Source organism: Callospermophilus lateralis, chromosome 5 (assembly GCF_048772815.1).
Source record: "Callospermophilus lateralis isolate mCalLat2 chromosome 5, mCalLat2.hap1, whole genome shotgun sequence".
In the NCBI taxonomy this organism is placed as follows: Eukaryota; Metazoa; Chordata; class Mammalia; order Rodentia; family Sciuridae; genus Callospermophilus; species Callospermophilus lateralis.
This window is the reverse complement of record NC_135309.1, coordinates 22483967-22502563: the sequence shown is the minus strand read 5'-3', so window position 1 is coordinate 22502563 and position 18597 is coordinate 22483967.

Here is an 18597-nt window from a genome sequence, read left to right as displayed (position 1 = left end):
TTTTGGGATAGTTGTATCCTTTGATTACCCCCATATCATTTATACTGTAGACCACTGGAATTTTATAATTAATTTCCAATTCTTTTATTTAAGAATTGGAGATTCAAACAGTATGACTTGCCCCATCCAGCCAGAGAATTCTGGAAATTTCACCTAGCCTCCAACATGCTATGCATTTCATAGTCCTTGTTTACCTTTTTAGATGTAGAATTCAATAGTACTATTATATATTTTACTATTTCCTATCTTCTGTTAAATCTTTCGTCAATATTTTTTTTGTTGTCTAGAGTTTCAATCTTTCCACTCTACTCTATGGACATATCTAGTGCAACAGAAAAACTTAAATATGCACTGGGCCTTTTTAATGTTACTTTGTTCATCAAGTACTGATATGTATATGTATGTATATATGTGAATGGATATGTGTGTGTATACGTATGTGTATATGTGTATATAATTTAGAGTCATGCTCTGTATAAGATTCTGGGCATATAATAGTAAGACTAGAAATATTGAACCAAAATGAGCTTTGAGACAATTGAACTCAAAATATCTGTGTACGGTATTAAGGAAACTCTTGGCTTAACCTTTCTTTATCTCTCATTCCGCCCAAATCTGGTTATATAGCCGGGTCTGGTCTTCCTCTTCTATCTAGTTCTTCGTTTTCATTTGCTTAGCCCTTTATTTTTTAATTGTAAATATTAGTTGCTTAGCTCTTTAAAATATTTGCCTTCTGACCTGTGAGCTTCTCCCACATCCCAAACATCCAACTGTCATCTTATCCCCACTTTAAAAGATCCACACATTGTTAATTTCTGAAAAGTGGTGCCTCATTTTATCTAGTCTCTTATTTAACCATTATCTGAGGTTTTTCTGTGTTATCCTGGCTGACTGCGACATCACTGGCAGTCACCAGGACTAATTTTCTGGTTGAATTTGGGACATTCTGGGCTGTTAATGCCCCCCCACTTCATTCCTATACACTTGTCTGTGAAGATACATTAGTTGTGCCCGTTCCTTCAAGCCCTTTTCCATAGCCCTGTTTTGTGGCATAAAGAGGCTTCTCTTTCACAATGCCTTTATAGAACAGTGCTGGACAATAGTAATGTTAGGTACTTTAAAATTTTCTAATAGTCGCATAAAAGGATAAGACAGTTGAAATTAATTTCAGTAATACATTTTACTTAAGCCAATACACATTCAACAAAGAACAATATAAAATTGTTAATAGTTTATGTTCCTTGTGATGTACTAAGTCTTTGAAATGTGTTTGATTTATACTTAATCCAAATTGAGACATGCTCTAAGTATATTATACATACTCAACCATGCTGTGTGGCTAGTTGATATCCTGTTGTACAGCAACGTTTTAGAATACTATTGACTTTTCAGAAAGTTCCAGAAAGTGTTATGGTGTTCCTAAAACTGACCTACCTTCCCAGTGCAGAGATGTATTTATTATCTTTAAATATTTTCATTTTTGTCATTGGAAAATCCATTTGGATTTGTGTTCTGTGGAAACGGAAGGGTTGTTCCTGTTGGATTCTTTACTAGAGTGAATGTAATAGTCTGAGGTTTACACTATTATGTCCCTATAAAGCATGCCGTACATCTCCTAACAAGACTGCCATTCATTTTTTCAATAAATCCTGAGCAGGGATATTAGGGTCTGTGAACTGACAATTGATTTACTGCCTGGAAAATTATTCTTTATTGATTTATATTACATGGAGGTGACTGCAAATCTATAGTGTCTCTAATCAGAGAGAAAATGCTGAAGTTAGTGTCATTCTTATTTAGACAGGCAATTCCAAATAGAATTGGTTTAGCACCCCTAGGTGACATCTACATATTATTCAATTATGAATACCAGTAATTCATAAATTATAATGCATAAAGCATGTAAGAGCAGGATAATTAATTAAAAAACAGTGCTATTCATACAAAGAAGTGTTTTAAATATCAACCAAGGATTCTACTATTAGGACAAGACACCTTGATTTTTTTCCTATATATTCTGAATCGTATCTGGCTTATTATCTACATATTGAAAATGCAAGTGTTTTAAAAGAGTCAAACCTTTTAAATAGAAATTGCTATCAGTTGATTAATCAGGTTAGGGAAGGTTTCTAAAAACTATTAACATGATTTACTAATTTCTATGAGCCACTTCAGGAAGCTCTCTAAAATTGGGATGGAGCTCAGTGGGATCACCTGCCATCTTGCCCTGCCCTAAGAATTTCATTTTGTAACCTGTTCAAATGAAGAGTCTTATGTCCAGAACATATTAATTTAAATTCAAGGAAATGAAATACAACAGCATGCTAGATCAATGCTTGGGCAGAGGGCAATGGAATTAGTAGAACTGCTACACACACACACACACACACACACACACACACACATATATCTCCTATATTTGTGAATTGCTTTTGGAGCATCTACAACTTCTCTGAAATTGGGCAGAACATGTAAGTTTTAAATGTAGTTTGTCCCTTCTGGGGTAGAGGGTCTTTATTTCACATGCATGCATTTATCCCTGGCCTTCAAAAAAGAAATCTCTGATGTACATTGTAGGTATGTTGTTGAATCCATAGCACTAAGCACAGTAGTTAGCAGGTGATGAGTTTCAATAAATATTTGGTAGTTAAGTGAATGTTCTCAAGTTGTGTCACTGTGTCAGTATTACAAGAAGTTTCTTGTAATGCTTAAGTTTGCTCAAAGGAAAATATTTTACTTTGTTAGTGTCCACTAAATGTAGCCATAGCTTAATTAATTGTGTATGTATATGTACATTTATATTTATATAGACACATGCACATAAACATGTATTTGCACATGCATGTATGTGCATGTGTATGAAGCAAAGACTGTCATTTGGGATTTGGAGTCCTAGGTTTTAATCTGGATTTTCCCACGTGACATTCTATTTCTTGGGCTTTCCTTTCTATGACTCTCTTCATTTTGCTTGGCTCTCAAATCACATTCTTGTCTTTTTAAAGTTCTCTTGAAATGAGACGGGGAACTTGGGAAGAAGTTTTCCATCGTGAAAATTAATGATGAAAATTCTTAATTGACCTTCATTCAAAGACATTTTCTATTTGATTAAATGAAATTTTTTTAAAGAGTGGATACTTGAATCAATTTTTTTTATTCAAATAATAGATTGTGGGTGTGGCTCTGGGGACATGGCTGTGCACACACACAGACATTATCTTATGGAGCTCACAGTTTAATGTGAAAGTGGTTAAATACTTACTTGAAAGCCAATGGTACAATGGTTTTGTTTTGTGTCAAGTAATTTCACCAAAAGAAACATTAGATACAGTGTGTTACCTTGACTTGCTGATAATGGGGCCTGGAGTGACTTGCCAAGTCCCAGGAGCAATATGTGAGTGGTTGAGTTTGTTCTTGTGGACTAGACTCTACTTTAAGGCTTGGGGCAATGGGTTAAGGCTTTGTGGTTTTTTTTTTTTTTTTAAAAAAAAAAAGTAAGATGACTCCTCTTACTTTGTCTTCTAGCCGAAGATGGCAAAAACAAAAGTGCTGTCATCACCATAAATTAGACATTTTCTAATTCTATACTTCTCTGCAACATAGCACATTTATTTACCATACAGTGCACCATTAGGTGTAGTATTTTTCCACATTCAATTATTATTTGTTTAAAAATCCAAACAACAGAGATACTGGGTCTTTAAGAACTGAAAACTAGATATTTTTTGGTGGTTGTAGACAAGTAATTTAATGAAAATGCTACTGAAATGCTTTTTCCTCTATGAAAACTAGTAAATCAATTACAAAAGCAATTTCCTTACACAGTATGATGTTATTGTGTTTGACCAGGGCATTTGATAAGTATTAGTTCTTGCTGAGAGCAAAGAGTAAATTTTATTTCAAGCTTTTCTTTCATGCAAACAGTGAGAGAAGCATCACAAGGGCAGTTGGACGCAAGCCCCACCTTGTGCACAAAGAACGAAGGAATCCATGAAGTGACCAGACTGCAAGAGAGATTCTTTTCCTAATAAAAATCATGACAAATTCTCCTGTCTGGGCTTATTTCCTCCAGGAGCAGATTTTGTGGTATTCTTTCTTCTATAAGAGATTTGACAAACATATGCCCAAATCCTATTCAAACAAAAAACAAATGTCTGACAATAAAAAAAAAAAAATCTAGGTTTGATGTGTGAACATATTGGAATCGAGGTTTAACAGCTATGGATTTCATATCTGCCTCTAAACTTGATATACAGATCATTTTTGGGCCTAAGCATATAAAAGCAAAAAAAATGCTTGAAAACAATTTATTTTGTGTTTGGTAGTGTCCTAGATTGGTGTGACACATGTACCCTTCTTCTCTTGCTCCTTGTGTATGTTGTATCGCCCAGCAGTGATTGGGGTCCTCACATGGTAGTTAAAAGCATGGATATGGACTTTGTGTGTCTGTTGCTCAGCTATACAATGCCCATGAGAGTCTCTACATTATTCTATCTCAGAATTGTAACAAGAGTTATGTGAGCTCATTGATGTACTCATCAAATTTCAGCCAAAGAAAGTACTAGATGAATGCAACATGTTAGTTTGTGAAAGGATATCATGTTAGTTGTGATAGGATAGTTCACTTTGGTGATTGTTAGTAAGCCCAGTGGCTTAGCAGGCTGGGGTGGGAGGATCAAAAGTTCAAAGCCAGTCTCAGCAAATTGGCAAGACCCTGTCTCAATTAAAATAAATAAAAAAGGCGGGAATGTGACTTGGTTAAATGCCCCTGGGTTCAATCTCTAGTCAAAGGGGGAAAAAAAAGTAACTGCATGAGATGGAAACACTCAAAATATTGAGAAAGAGTGAGCATAGATGAAGGATGGGGATGGGGAGGGAGAGATGGAGGAAGAGGGCAATATATAAAAACAAGCTTCAAAACAAACACAAAATCTGTTTCAGAAAGAGTGTCCAAAACATTCTGTGTGTTTTGTTGATAAGGTCTTCAATGTCTGCTTAAAAAATATGGCAGGAAGTGGAGTTTTAGTGTTTAAAAAAACTGATATTTTTATCTATGCCTAAAATTATACATCTTTAGGAGGGTACCATATGATGATTCAATACATGTACACATTGTTATGTGGGTTTCTATTTTTTATTCTAGGCTTTATATAAGTTTGCAGAACACTAAAACCATCAGGAAATTCGCAATACAATTTGAGAACACAAGGCTTGAAACTTGTTGGGTATAAGACAAAGAGTTGAAGTAGTTGACAAATTTTAGTCTGTAGTTTTAATAATATTCAATGATGAACTGTTTTCCAAGTGCATTGCTGTTATGATTTAGGTGTGGAATCCACCGAAAGCTCACATGTGAGACAATGCAAGAAGGTATGGAGGAGAAATGATCAGGTTACATCCTTAATCTAATCAGTGAGTTAATCCCTGGTGGGATTAACTGAGTAGCAAATGGGGACCAGGGGGTGTGGCTGGAGGAAGTGGTTCATTGGGACTGGAGCTATGGGATAATATATTTTGTATCTGGAGAGTGGAATCTTTCTGTCTCTGCTTACTGATCATCATGTGAGCTGCTTCCCTCTGCCACACTCTTCCACCATGATGTTCTGCCTTAACTCAAGACCTGAGAAATGGAGTTAGCCTCCTGTGAACTAAGACCTCTGAAACCATGAGCCCTCAAATAAACCTTTTCTACAGTTGTTCTGGTCAGGTCTGTCAGTGGCAGCAGAGAAAAAGCTGCCTAAAACAATGCTAAGACCTAGTATTCAGTGGTAAGCATGATTAAAATCTGCTTCCTGACCTAGAGGAGCAATCACTCTGGCAGAGAAGACAATCAAATGGGTAGCATTATGGTACAGTAAAGTAATGAGATGTTACAGGCAGGACATCTACCCACACCTGAGGGATCAAAGAAGACTTCCCCAGGGATACGAGGGATAAGTAGATATCTGAATGATAGTAGGAAGTACCTAAATGAATAAAAGGACACATAGAAAATATTTTATGCACACATTGAAACATTTCAGAGTCTGGAGTGTGAAATGCAAGGGGGTGACGTCAAGGATACAAGCAAGAGAGGTGATCAGGACCCACTCAACGCAGGTACTTGTAAGCTACACAACAAGGTTAGAAATGCACAGGTGTGAGCATACACATCTGTCCTTCCACAGCTCGCAGAATAATTTGCATGGTCTCGACTCATGGTGGGAAATCATTAGGTTTTTGGAGTATTACAGGTGGGAGAGAGCTGGGACCCGAGGATAGCAATGGACCCAGCAGACATTTTACAGACGGATAAAAGAAAATGCATAGATACAAACCTGAAAAGTATTGATTTTACAGGTGTGGGCTTAGGGAGAAGGGGGAAGATATGCCTCATTGATTATTAGCTTGTGTACTTTGTAGGTAGAAATATTTTCTGAAATGGGGAGCCAGAAAGCATAATTGGGGTAACACCAGATACTGGGTGCAGTTTCAGATACAGTGAGTTTGCAATGTCTTTGTAACATCCAAGTGAAGATTAACTATAGTAAAGTGGCACTCAGGAGAGAGGAAGCTTAGAGATCCTTAATTGGGAGCTGTCAATGCATAGATGTTAATTGAATAAAAGAGGGTATAAATTGACCTAGGAAGAAAACAGGGAAAACAATCACTAAGCCACGTCCTCAGCCATATTTTATTTAGAGACATGGTCTTGCTAAGTTGCTGAGGCTGCCTTTGAACTTGGGATCCTACTGCCTCAGCCTCCTGAGCTGCTGGGATTACAGGCGTGCACCACCATGCCCAGCAAGTAATATGATCTTATAATTGAGTAAATTATATCAAAACCAAAACACACCCCAAACTTGATGCTTGCTTGTTATTTACCGCTGTGTTCTTGGGATTCTTTACATGGTTTGGTTTTGTATGCGTGGTACTTGAGTTTGAACCCAGGTATGCTTTATCACTGACCTACATACCTTCAATCCTTTTTGAGATGGATTCTTGCTGAGTTGCCCAGGCCTCAGTCTTCCCAAATCACAGTGATTGTACTTGTGTACCACTGTGCCTGCTTATTTACATGTATTTCATTTGAATGAAATACATGTAAATTTATATTTACATATTTCATATTTCATTGAACTCAGCAACATTATATTGGTAACTTGAAATATGCCAGGATAAGGATTTGTAATTTGGGACTCAGAAAATACAGATTATTATTATTTTTTTAGTTCATTGTCTAGACATAAGTTAGGGATAAAATGTTAATTATGCAGATTGTTTTGAAGTGTCCTATCTACAGCTATTACTTTATGATTGTCAAAAGAAACTGAGGATATTTGGGAACATATTCTTGCTGTATTTGAAAATTATCCTAGTTGAACAAAGAAAACACTCCGTTTTTGATAAATATGTCAGTTTCTAACATACAGTACATGAAGCTGAATATATAACTTGCAGGAGAATGAGGATTTTAGCATATCACATAAGATGTACTGAAAATACACTGATGGGAAAAACAAATTGTCAGATTGGGTAAAACTATTTGTCAAAACTTGGTTGAACTGGAATCACAGCCTAGGCATGCAAGAGTTTGTCAAAAATCAAAGAGCATTTGGTGAGAATTACTTGTCTTTATGAAGTTTGTGATAAAGTATGTTATCACTATGTTTTAAACATTTGTGTCCCCCAAAATTCATGTCTTGAAACTAACCCCGAAGATTAAGGTATAAAATGAAGGACCTGGGGTGGTCTTTGGCAAGTGATTAGATTCTGGGGGTGGAGATCTTGGTGATGAGGTTAGTGCAGTTATAAAAAGTTCCCAGAAAATCATCCTGTTCCTTGCTAAGAGCCACAGCCAAGTAATATGATGCATGGCATTTTTGGTTGAAAGGTGACAGGTGACGCCAGCAAGCCATTGAGATGATTATGTTAAGATCTGTATTCATATGGATATTGGACTCCTGCTGTCCACCTCGGCCTGCTACGGGGACTCCTGGAGAGTTCCCATAGGTTGGGGAAGTGCGGTAAGAGGGAATTCCGGAGGAGGGACTTCCTGTTGGAGTCTGGGAGAACGCCACATGGGTCAGTCGGCAATCTTCCTGGGAGCGTATGGGGCATTGGTGGCAGTTTCAAAAATTAAAGTTTGTTCCTGCTTGAGTGGCTCCTGATTATGTGCCCAGCCAGACTGCGGCAGTTCCTTCTCTCATGGGAGGCTGTAACAGGAAGGCCCTAGCCATGAGAAATGGACCGTCACCAGATAAAGTCTCCTAGCACCAGGAGCTTGGACTTGCCAGCCTCCAGAACCTTGAGAGACACATTTCTGTTGTCTATAAATGTCCCATTTGTTTTTTTTCTTACTGTACTCCAAATTGTATATTTTACTTATAAAGAATGTATATTCACAACACATAACTTTTTATCAGCAAATGTATAATAAACTTACATAGCTGGGCACCATGGTGGCCACCTGTAATCCCAGTGACCCAGGAGGCTGAGGCAGGAGGACTTCAAGTTCAAAGCCAGCCTCAGCAACCTAGGGAGGCCCTGTCTCTAAGTATTAACTTAAAAAGGACTGGGAATGTGGCTCAGTGGGTAAGTGCCCCTGGTTTCAATTCCTGTACCAAAAATAAATAAATAAACAAATAAGTAAATAAACTTGCATATACACGTATGAACAGTTTTTCAGAGAGCTGCTTATTAAACATTTGCTGGAACACCACTAATCTTTTACACCCCCCCCCCCAAAAAAAAATTCGTTCATGCCCCTTTGCAGGATGTTCCCATCCATGTCCCTAAGCAACAGTTGATCTGCTTGCTGGGCACAATAGATTAGTTTTGCCTGTTGTAAATTTCATATAAATATTAAAATACTGTTTTGTATGTTGCTTCCTTTGCTGTTACATCTACTAAATATTCTAATAGTCTAGTTTTTATTATTAAATAGCATTCTGTTGTGTATAAGTATCATGATTATTTTTCATTCCCATGTTGAAGGATTTTTCCCCAGTTTTTATCAATCACAAATACATTTCTTATGAATTTTTAAGTACAGATCATTTTATCAATATCTATCCTTTTTGGGTAAGTACCAGGATCGGAATTGCTGGGTTATATGGAACATATATATTTTACAGTCTATAAAGTGGCTAACCTTTTCCAAAATGGCCTTAGTATTCTTAGTATTCTTAGTATTCCCAGCTGCTGCACAGCCTCACCAATGCTACATTGTGTTCATTTTTCAAATTGTAGCTGTTCTAGATCCTGTTTACTGCTTCTTCACAGTAGTGTTAGCTGACATTCCAGTTTTGAGCAAGTGGTAATTCCAGTAAAATATCTAGAAGTGTGAAGTACCAGGGAAGCCACAAAGAAGAGAGTTTCAGGAATTGGAGCTGTGTACAGTTGCACATGGTGCTATAGGTTTTTTTTTTCTTTAATTTTTATTGTTGGTTGTTCAAAACATTACATAGTTCTTGACATATCATATTTCACACTTTGATTCAAGTGGGTTATGAACTCCCATTTTTACCCCGTATACAGATTGCAGCATCACATCGGTTACACATCCACTGTTTTACATATTGCTATACTAGTGTCTGTTGTATTCTGCTGCCTTTCCTATCCTCTACTATCCCCCATCCCCTCCCCTCCCCTCCCATCTTCTCTCTCTACCCCATCTACTGTAATTCATTTCTCCCCCTTGTTTGTTTTCCCCTTTCCCCTCACCCCCTCTTGTGTGTAATTTTGTATACCATGAGGGTCTCCTACCATATCCATGCAATTTCCCTTCTCTCTTCTTTTCCCTCCCACCTCTGGTCCCTGTTTAATGTTAATCATCTTCTCATGCTCTTCCTCCCAACTCTGTTCTTAGTTACTCTCCTTATATCAAAGAAGACATTTGGCATTTGTTTTTTAGGGATTGGCTAGCTTCACTTAGCATAATCTGCTCTAATGCCATCGATTTCCCTGCAAATTCTATGATTTTGTCATTTTTAAATGCCGAGTAATACTCCATTGTGTGTAAATGCCACATTTTTTTTATCCATTCATCTATTGAAGGGCATCTAGGTTGGTTCCACAGTCTTGCTATTGTGAATTGTGCTGCTATGAACATGGATGTAGCAGTGTCCCTGTAGCATGCTCTTTTTAGGTCTTTAGGGAATAGACCGAGAAGGGGAATAGCTGGGTCAAATGGTGGTTCCATTCCCAGATTTCCCAGGAATCTCCATACTGCTTTCCAAATTGGCTGCACCAATTTGCAGTCCCACCAGCAATGTACAAGTGTACCCTTTTCCCCACATCCTCACCAGCACTGTTGTTGTTTGACTTCCTAATGGCTGCCAATCTTACTGGAGTGAGATGGTATCTTAGGGTGGTTTTGATTTGCATTTCTCTGACTGCTAGAGATGGTGAGCATTTTTTCATGTACTTGTTGATTGATTGTATGTCCTCCTCTGAGAAGTGTCGGTGGTTCAGGTCCTTGGACCATTTGTTGATTGGGTTATTTGTTTTCTTATTGTTTAATTTTTTGAGTTCTTTGTATACTCTGGATATTAGGGCTCTATCTGAAGTGTGAGGAGTAAAGATTTGTTCCCAGGATGTAGGCTCCCTGTTTACCTCTCTTATTGTTTCTTTTGGAGTCCAGGAGACTGAGAATAAACTTTTTAGTTTGAGTAAGTCCCATTTGTTGATTCTAGTTATTAACTCTTGTGCTATGGGTGTCCTATTGAGGAATTTGGAGCCTGACCCCACAGTATGTAGATCGTAGCCAACTTTTTCTTCTATCAGACGCCATATCTCTGATTTGATATCAAGCTCCTTGATCCATTTTGAGTTAACTTTTGTGCATGGCGAGAGAAAGGGATTCAGTTTCATTTTGTTGCATATGGATTTCCAGTTTTCCCAGGACCATTTGTTGAAGATGCTATCCTTCCTCCATTTCATGCTTTTAGCCCCTTTATCAAATATAAGATAGTTGTAGTTTTGTGGATTGGTTTCTGTGTCCTCTATTCTGTACCATTGGTCCACCTGCCTGTTTTGGTACCAGTACCATGCTGTTTTTGTTACTATTGCTCTGTAGTATAGTTTGAGGTCTGGTATCACCGCCTGATTCACACTTCCGGCTTAGAGTTGTTTTTGCTGCTCTGGTTCTTTTATTTTTCCATATGAATTTCATAATTTCTTTATCTATTTCTACAAGAAATGCTGTTGGGATTTTGATTGGCATTGCATTAAACCTATAGAGAACTTTTGGTAATATCACCATTTTGATGATGTTAGTTCTGCCTATCCATGAACAGGGTATGTTTTTCCATCTTCTAAGATCTTCTTCTATTTCTCTCTTTAGGATTCTGTAGTTTTCATTGTATAAGTCTTTCACCTCTTTTGTTAGGTTGATTCCCAAGTATTTTATTTTTTTTTGAGGATTTTGTGAATGGAGTGGTTGTCCTCATTTCCATTTCAGAGGATTTGTCGCTGATATACAGGAATGCCTTTGATTTATGCGTGTTGATTTTATATCCTGCCACTTTGCTGAATTCATTTATTAGCTCTAATAGTTTCTTTGTAGACCCCTTTGGGTCTTCTAGGTATAGAATCATGTCATCTGCAAATAGTGATAATTTAAGTTCTTCTTTTCCTATTTTTATGCCTTTAATTTCTTTCGTCTAATTGCTCTGGCCAGTGTTTCGAGAACTATGTTGAACAGAAGTGGTGAGAGAGGGCATCCCTGTCTTGTTCCAGATTTTAGAGGGAATGCCTTCAATTTTTCTCCATTCAGAATGATGCTAGCCTGAGGCTTAGCATAGATTGCTTTTACAACATTGAGATATGTTCCTGTTATCCCTAGTTTTTCTAGAGTTTTGAACATAAAGGGATGCTGTACTTTGTTGAATGGTTTTTCTGCGTCTATCGAGATGATCATATGGTTCTTATCTTTAAGTCTATTGATGTGGTGAATAACATTTATTGATTTCCGTATATTGAACCAGACTTGCATCCCAGGGATGAATCCTACTTGATCATGGTGCACAATTTTTTTGATATGTTTTTGTATCCGGTTTGCCAGAAGTTTATTGAGGATTTTTGCATCTAGGTTCATTAGAGATATTGGTCTGTAGTTTTCTTTCTTTGAAGTGTCTTTGTCTGGTTTAGGAATCAGGGTGATGTTGGCCTCGTAGAATGAATTTGGAAGTTCTCCCTCTTTTTCTATTTCCTGAAATAGCTTGAAAAGTATTGGTATTAGTTCCTCTTTAAAGGTTTTGTAAAACTCTGCTGTATACCCATCCGATCCTGGGCTTTTCTTAGTTGGTAGTCTCTTGATGGTTTCTTCTATTTCCTCAATTGATATTGGTCTGTTTAGGTTGTCTATATCCTCCTGACTCAATCTGGGAAGATCATATGACTTAAGAAATTTATCGATGCCTTCACTATCTTCTATTTTATTGGAGTATAAGGATTCAAAATAATTTCTGATTATCTTCTGTATTTCTGAAGTGTCTGTTGTGATATTGCCTTTTTCATCCTGTATGCTAGTAATTTGAGTTCTATTCTTCTCTTTGTTAGCATGGCTAAGGGTCTGTTAATCTTATTTATTTTTTCAAAGAACCAACTTTTAGTTTTGTCAATTTTTTTAATTGTTTCTTTTGTTTTGATTTCATTAATTTCAGCTCTGATTTTAATTATTTCTTGCCTTCTACTTCTTTTGCTGTTGTTTTGCTCTTCTTTTTCTAGGATTTTGAGATGAAGTATGAGGTCATTTATTTGTTGGTTTTTTCTTTTTTTAAGGAATGAACTCCAAGCAATGAATTTTTCTCTTAGAACTGCTTTCAATGTGTCCCATAGATTCTGATATGTTGTGTCTGTGTTTTCATTTATCTCTAAGAATTTTTAATTTCCTCCTTGATGTCTTCTATAACCCATTGATCATTCAGTAACCTATTGTTCTTTCTCCAAGTGATGCATGATTTTTCCTTCCTTCTTTTATCATTGATTGCCAGTTTTATTCCATTATGATCAGATAAGATGCATGGTATTATCTCTACTCCTTTATACTGTCTAAGAGTTGCCCTGTGACATAATATATGATCTATTTTTGAGAAGAATCCATGTGCTGCTGAGAAAAAAGTGTAACTGCTTGATGTTGGGTGGTATATTCTATATATGTCAATTAAGTCTAGGTTATTAATTGTGTTATTGAGGTCTATAGTTTCTTTATTCAACTTTTGTTTGGAAGATCTGTCCAGTGGTGAGAGAGGTGTGTTGAAGTCTCCCATAATTATTGTATGGTGGTCTATTAGACTCTTGAACTTGAGAAGAGTTTGTTTGATGAACATAGCTACACCATTGTTTGGGGCATATATATTTATGATTGTTATGTCTTGTTGGTGTATGGTTCCCTTGAGCAGTATGTAGTGTCCCTCTGTATCCCTTTTGATTAACTTTGGCTTGAAATCTATTTTATTTGATATGAGTATGGACACTCCTGCTTGTTTCCGAAGTCCATATGAGTGATATGATTTTTCCCAACCTTTTACCTTCAGTCTATGTATGTCTTTTCCTATTAAATGTGTCTCCTGTAGGCAGCATATTGTTGGGTCTTTTTTTGTGATCCATTCTACTAGCCTGTGTCTCTTAATTGGTGAGTTTAAGCCATTAACATTTAGGGTCATTATTGAGATATGGATTGTTCTTCCTGCCATATTTGTTTATTTATGTTACTTAACATGGTTTGTTTTTCCTCTTTGATTATTTTTCCCCCTTTACTGTACTACCTCCCACTGTTGGTTTTCATTGTTATTTTCCATTTTCTCTTCCTGTAATGTTTTGCCGAGGATGTTTTGAAGAGATGGTTTTCTAGCTGCAAATTCTTTTAACTTTTGTTTATCATGGAAGGTTTTAATTTCATCTTCCATCCTGAAGCTTAATTTCGCTGGATACACAATTCTTGGTTGGAACCCATTTTCTTTCAGCGTTTGAAATATGTTATTCCAGGATCTTCTAGCTTTCAGAGTCTGTGTTGAAAGATCAGCTGATATCCTGATTGGTTTACCCCTTAATGTAATCTGCTTCCTTTTTCTTGTAGCTTTTAAAATTCTCTCCTTATTCTGTATGTTGGGCATCTTCATTATAATGTGTCTAGGTGTGGATCTCTTATGATTTTGCACATTCGGCATCCTGTAGTCTTCTAGAATTTGGGATTCTGTCTCATTCTTCAAGTCTGGGAAGTTTTCTCATATTATTTTGTTGAACAGATTGCACATTCCTTTGGTTTGGACCTCTATACCTTCCTGTATCCCAATGACTCTTAAGTTTGGTCTCTTTATGTTATCCCATATTTCTTGGATGTTCTGCTGATGGTTTCTTAACAGTCTTGCTGAGCTGTCTATGTTCTTTCCAAGTTGAAATACTTTTTCTTCATTGTCTGATGTTCTATCTTCTAAGTGTTCTACTCTGCTGGTAGTATTCTCAATTGAGTTTTTAAGTTGGTTTATTGCTTCCTGCATTTCTAGGATTTCTGTTTGTTTGTTTTTTATAACCTCTATCTCCCTGTATAGTTGATCTTTTGCTTATTGGATTTGTTTATGTAATTCATTGTCGAAGTGATCTTTCATTGTCTGATTTTGATGTCTAATGTCTTCCTTGAGACTCCAGATCATCTGCAGCATGTATATCCTGAATTCTTTATCTGACATTCCATCTGCTGCAGCTATTACCTCTTCTAACGTTGAGTTGACCTGCATTGCTTGTGGCCCTTTCTTTCCTTGTCTTTTCATACTGCTCGTGTTTCTTTCTGCTTGGTGAAACTGTTGTGTTATTGAATTTTCCCCCTATATATTTATACTGCTCTTGTATAGTTGCAAAGTCTCCCTCGCAGACGCGTGTGGCGGCTCTGCCCCTCCTCCAATTGGGGCAATGTGCCTACCACGCCGGCAGGCCGCAGGCCTGTTCTGCTGGTCGGTAGCAGGCCCGCCTACCTTGCAGGTGCAGTTGGCGGCTCTGCCCCTCCCCCAACCAGGGTGATGTGTCTACCACGCTGGTGGGCCGCTGGGCCTGTTCTGCTGGTGGGTCGCAGGTCCGCCTACCTTGCAGGCGCGGGTGGCGGCTCTGCCCCTCCCCCAACCGGGGCGAGCACTCATTTATTCTTTCCAGTCTAAATCAACAGCTAACAGCCATGCTGGGTTGGCACTTATCCCTGCACCCAGAGACAGTGAATCTTGCCAGTGATTAGCCTGGAAAGCTTCTGGTGCTATAGGTTAAAGACGAGAGCAGGAAAGATTTCACTGGATATAATACTAGAAAAGTTATTTATTACTTTCATGCGAGCAATTAGAAAAAATTGATATTGTCCATTGGAAATGCCCACTATTTTCCACCTTTAAACCTAGAATCCTATACAATCCATGTAAAGTTTCAAGTACATGATGATATGCTATTTCTGTATTTGTATGGTTCAAACCCCAGAATTGGGCAGGGAAAAGATCTCTCCTTAAGTAGGCTCTTGGGCTGGTACTTAGCCCTCTCTTGCAAGCATATATCATATCCTGACTGATCTAGGGGAAAGGTATTTCCAGTTTTTGAAACTGGCATATTCCTTTCCTTCTGGAATGAATTCTTTGGGAGTGGGATGAAGTTTCACCTACCTGTCTGCTTCTAATTGGTGATATTTTCTCCAAGAGAATAATAAGTAATGTGAATTATCTCCTGATTTGTCCTTGTTAAGACCGAAGCAGGCTTGTTAAGTCCCTCCCATGTGGATTTTGAAAAAAATCAGATTTTGGATTATTAAGTAGAAAGAGTGAATGAGATCCTTCATAAAGGAGGGTTCTTGTTGAAAATCCTGTTTTCAATTTCTGTTCAATTTTTTTTCCCTGTAAGTACTCAAGACTATTTTATTTTTGACAAAAAGAAAAAGTTTATTGCTTTCCTAGCAAAAGAGAAACACCCAGGGGACTGCTGTCCTAGAGATGGTGTCCAGGCTATTTTAAAAGGATGAGTAGTAATTGCTGACATGAAGTCTTGGAGAGAGAGTTGAGGGAGTGGAGCTCTGCATTTTTTTCCTAATTAAGCAGGTCTTTGAATAAAAGAAAGAGGAAATTCACTCTTCCAAAGTGACTAAGAAAGTGGCCAACAGGCTAAACGAGGCAACAAAAACTCTCATTATCAATTCCAAAGTGGATTTTGGAGTCTGGAAACAGCACTGTTTTGTGCATCCCCTGGCTTGCCACCTTCCACAAAGTGTTATGTCACTTGTTTGCATGTGTGTGTCTCACCCAAGGCTCCGAACTCCTCCAGGGCAGAAATAGCATCTATTCATCTCTGCATCCCCTGTAGCATATAACATAATAGGTGCTTGATAACTTTTTGTTGAAAGAATGAAACAATACATGGAGGTGATAAATTGGGGATAAGGTTGAAAACACAGAAGTAAAATGGAAAGTTTGTTGGGGCCTCTGACTGAATACTGATGAAGGGAGAGGAAGAAGACTTGCAAGTTGCAGCTTCTGCTTTTAGTTGCCCTCTTCATCTTGCTTCAGTGAAAAGCATGTGTTGATAATAAGATGCAATTTGCTGGGTGATGCAGGATGGAGGTTCTGGACAAAGTGCTGTGTGATCCACATTTATGTTGAGGCTAGGTGTAGTGTCTGATTCCACAGAAGGATCAGAGTCTTAGGCAGAGATGTTCTTAAAGCAGGAATGTTAGTCAAGGACTAAGAGAAACTCTTAATGAGGCATAATATCATTTTGCAGAGTTAATGTAGAAAGATGAGAGAATGACTGAAAGGCAGTAATTGAGGCCCCAATGGAGCTTTAGTGCTTAGTGTTCTCCTGGAAAGAGCCCTTCTGTCTTCCCACTTATCCAGATTCTGTACTCTGCAACATGACCTGGTGTCCACAGAGAGTAGTTTTACGATGCCTTTCACTTCCCAGGTCACCTCCCATGGCCTGGACTCTCATCCCCATTGTCTCTGAACATCTCTATTCTCACTTCATCTTCTCTCTTTATCTTGCTTGACTCTGTCAAAAGGTGTGATGGGGTTTTTGCTTATCATTGTCAATCAGTGATCATTATTTATCTTGTCTCTCAGAAAGTCTCTAATTTTGACATTGAAAGGGTCATGCTAAACCCCCTGCTGCCCCTCTTTGGTTGAAGTATTTATTTTGCATTTATACAAACTTCTAATTTTTTTCTTCTCTGCTTCCTTCATTTCTTCCTTCTTTTGTTCCTTCCTTTCTCTTTCTTGTGCAGTGCATGTGTTCTGCCACTGAACTATGACCCCATCTGTTTCTTGATTTCTTGAAGATTTTAGCTAATTGTTCACTATTGTTTTCTCTAATACTTTCCAATCATTATTGTGACAGCTATCACTTTTACTGCTCCTAATTCTTATACAACCATGTCTTAGGAAGTGCCTCAACCACTTCTTTTCCAAGGATCTTGTCCTCTACCTTTGTGAAAACATTTGATTTGCCCTTATTTAAATCCCAGACCTTGGGATTCTCTAAGTTGCATCTGTCAATGATTTCCTTACAAGCATGTCACTCTTCCAACTGTCACCTCATCTCTGAAGTCCACTGTCTTCAGTGTTCATTCACTTCAACAGTTCTCTCTCCACAGATGTGAAACACATACCACATTTTCCTGCATTTTCTCCTTTGTGTTTTATTCAGCTTGGGTTTTCTGATTCAGTTATGAAATATCACTTCTCAAGTCTTATCCTCTTACTGCAGAGGTTGATGTGTTTTACCCTGCTCATAAAGAAACTGGATCACTCTTAACCTGAAATTCATTTGACACTAACTTACTTTAACCTGTATTGTTCAGAAGTGGCCCTGTTCTATACCTGCTCAGATGACCAGTTATACTGAGATGATGTCTGGTCCCAAGAGACTTTCATTACCTTTCTATACAATAAAAAGGTGCCCTTCAGAATCTAATCCTGTTTGGGTAGAATCTCTTGTGTCTTCCCCTATACGTAGTCTTACGTACAGACTTAGAGAAACTCCCTGCCCACACCAGAGTGAATGGTCTTTGTCTTGCATGGAAAACTGACAAAGTCTTTTTGTAATTTCTCATCTTTGGTTATTCTTTAGCAGGTGTGTCATTTTGGTGCCTTGACTACATTTATCCTCAGCCGCATGTCCCTTCATCCTCTGTCCCCTCACTGTATCTGTCTAAAAGCATGCAGCCTTAGTTGAATCCTACTGTTGACTCTGCTTCTAAAGCTGAGTACTAAATGCAAATAGAAAAAAAACCCACAAGTTATGTCGAATAGTCTTCTACAAACCTCTTCTTCAACTGTGCTCTTTTGCTGTTGGACGTCTTATCATTTTTCCAACTCATTTTGTTCTCATTTTCTATTCATCAAACTTACAATATACACCTCCTCTTCCTTCCTCAACTGATAACCTGGCCTCCTCCTTCACCAAGAATCTTCCAGTCTATTTGAATCTGTAACCATAAAAAATGCCCTTCTTTCATTATTAGGAAAGAAATCTTTGTGCTTTTCTCTAAGGTCAAGAGTCAGCACCATGCCACAGCAATTTCTCCATCTTTTTTTTTTTTTTTGGTCTTTGCATACAAATACACTGTAATTTGTCACATAAGAATATTTTCCAGTG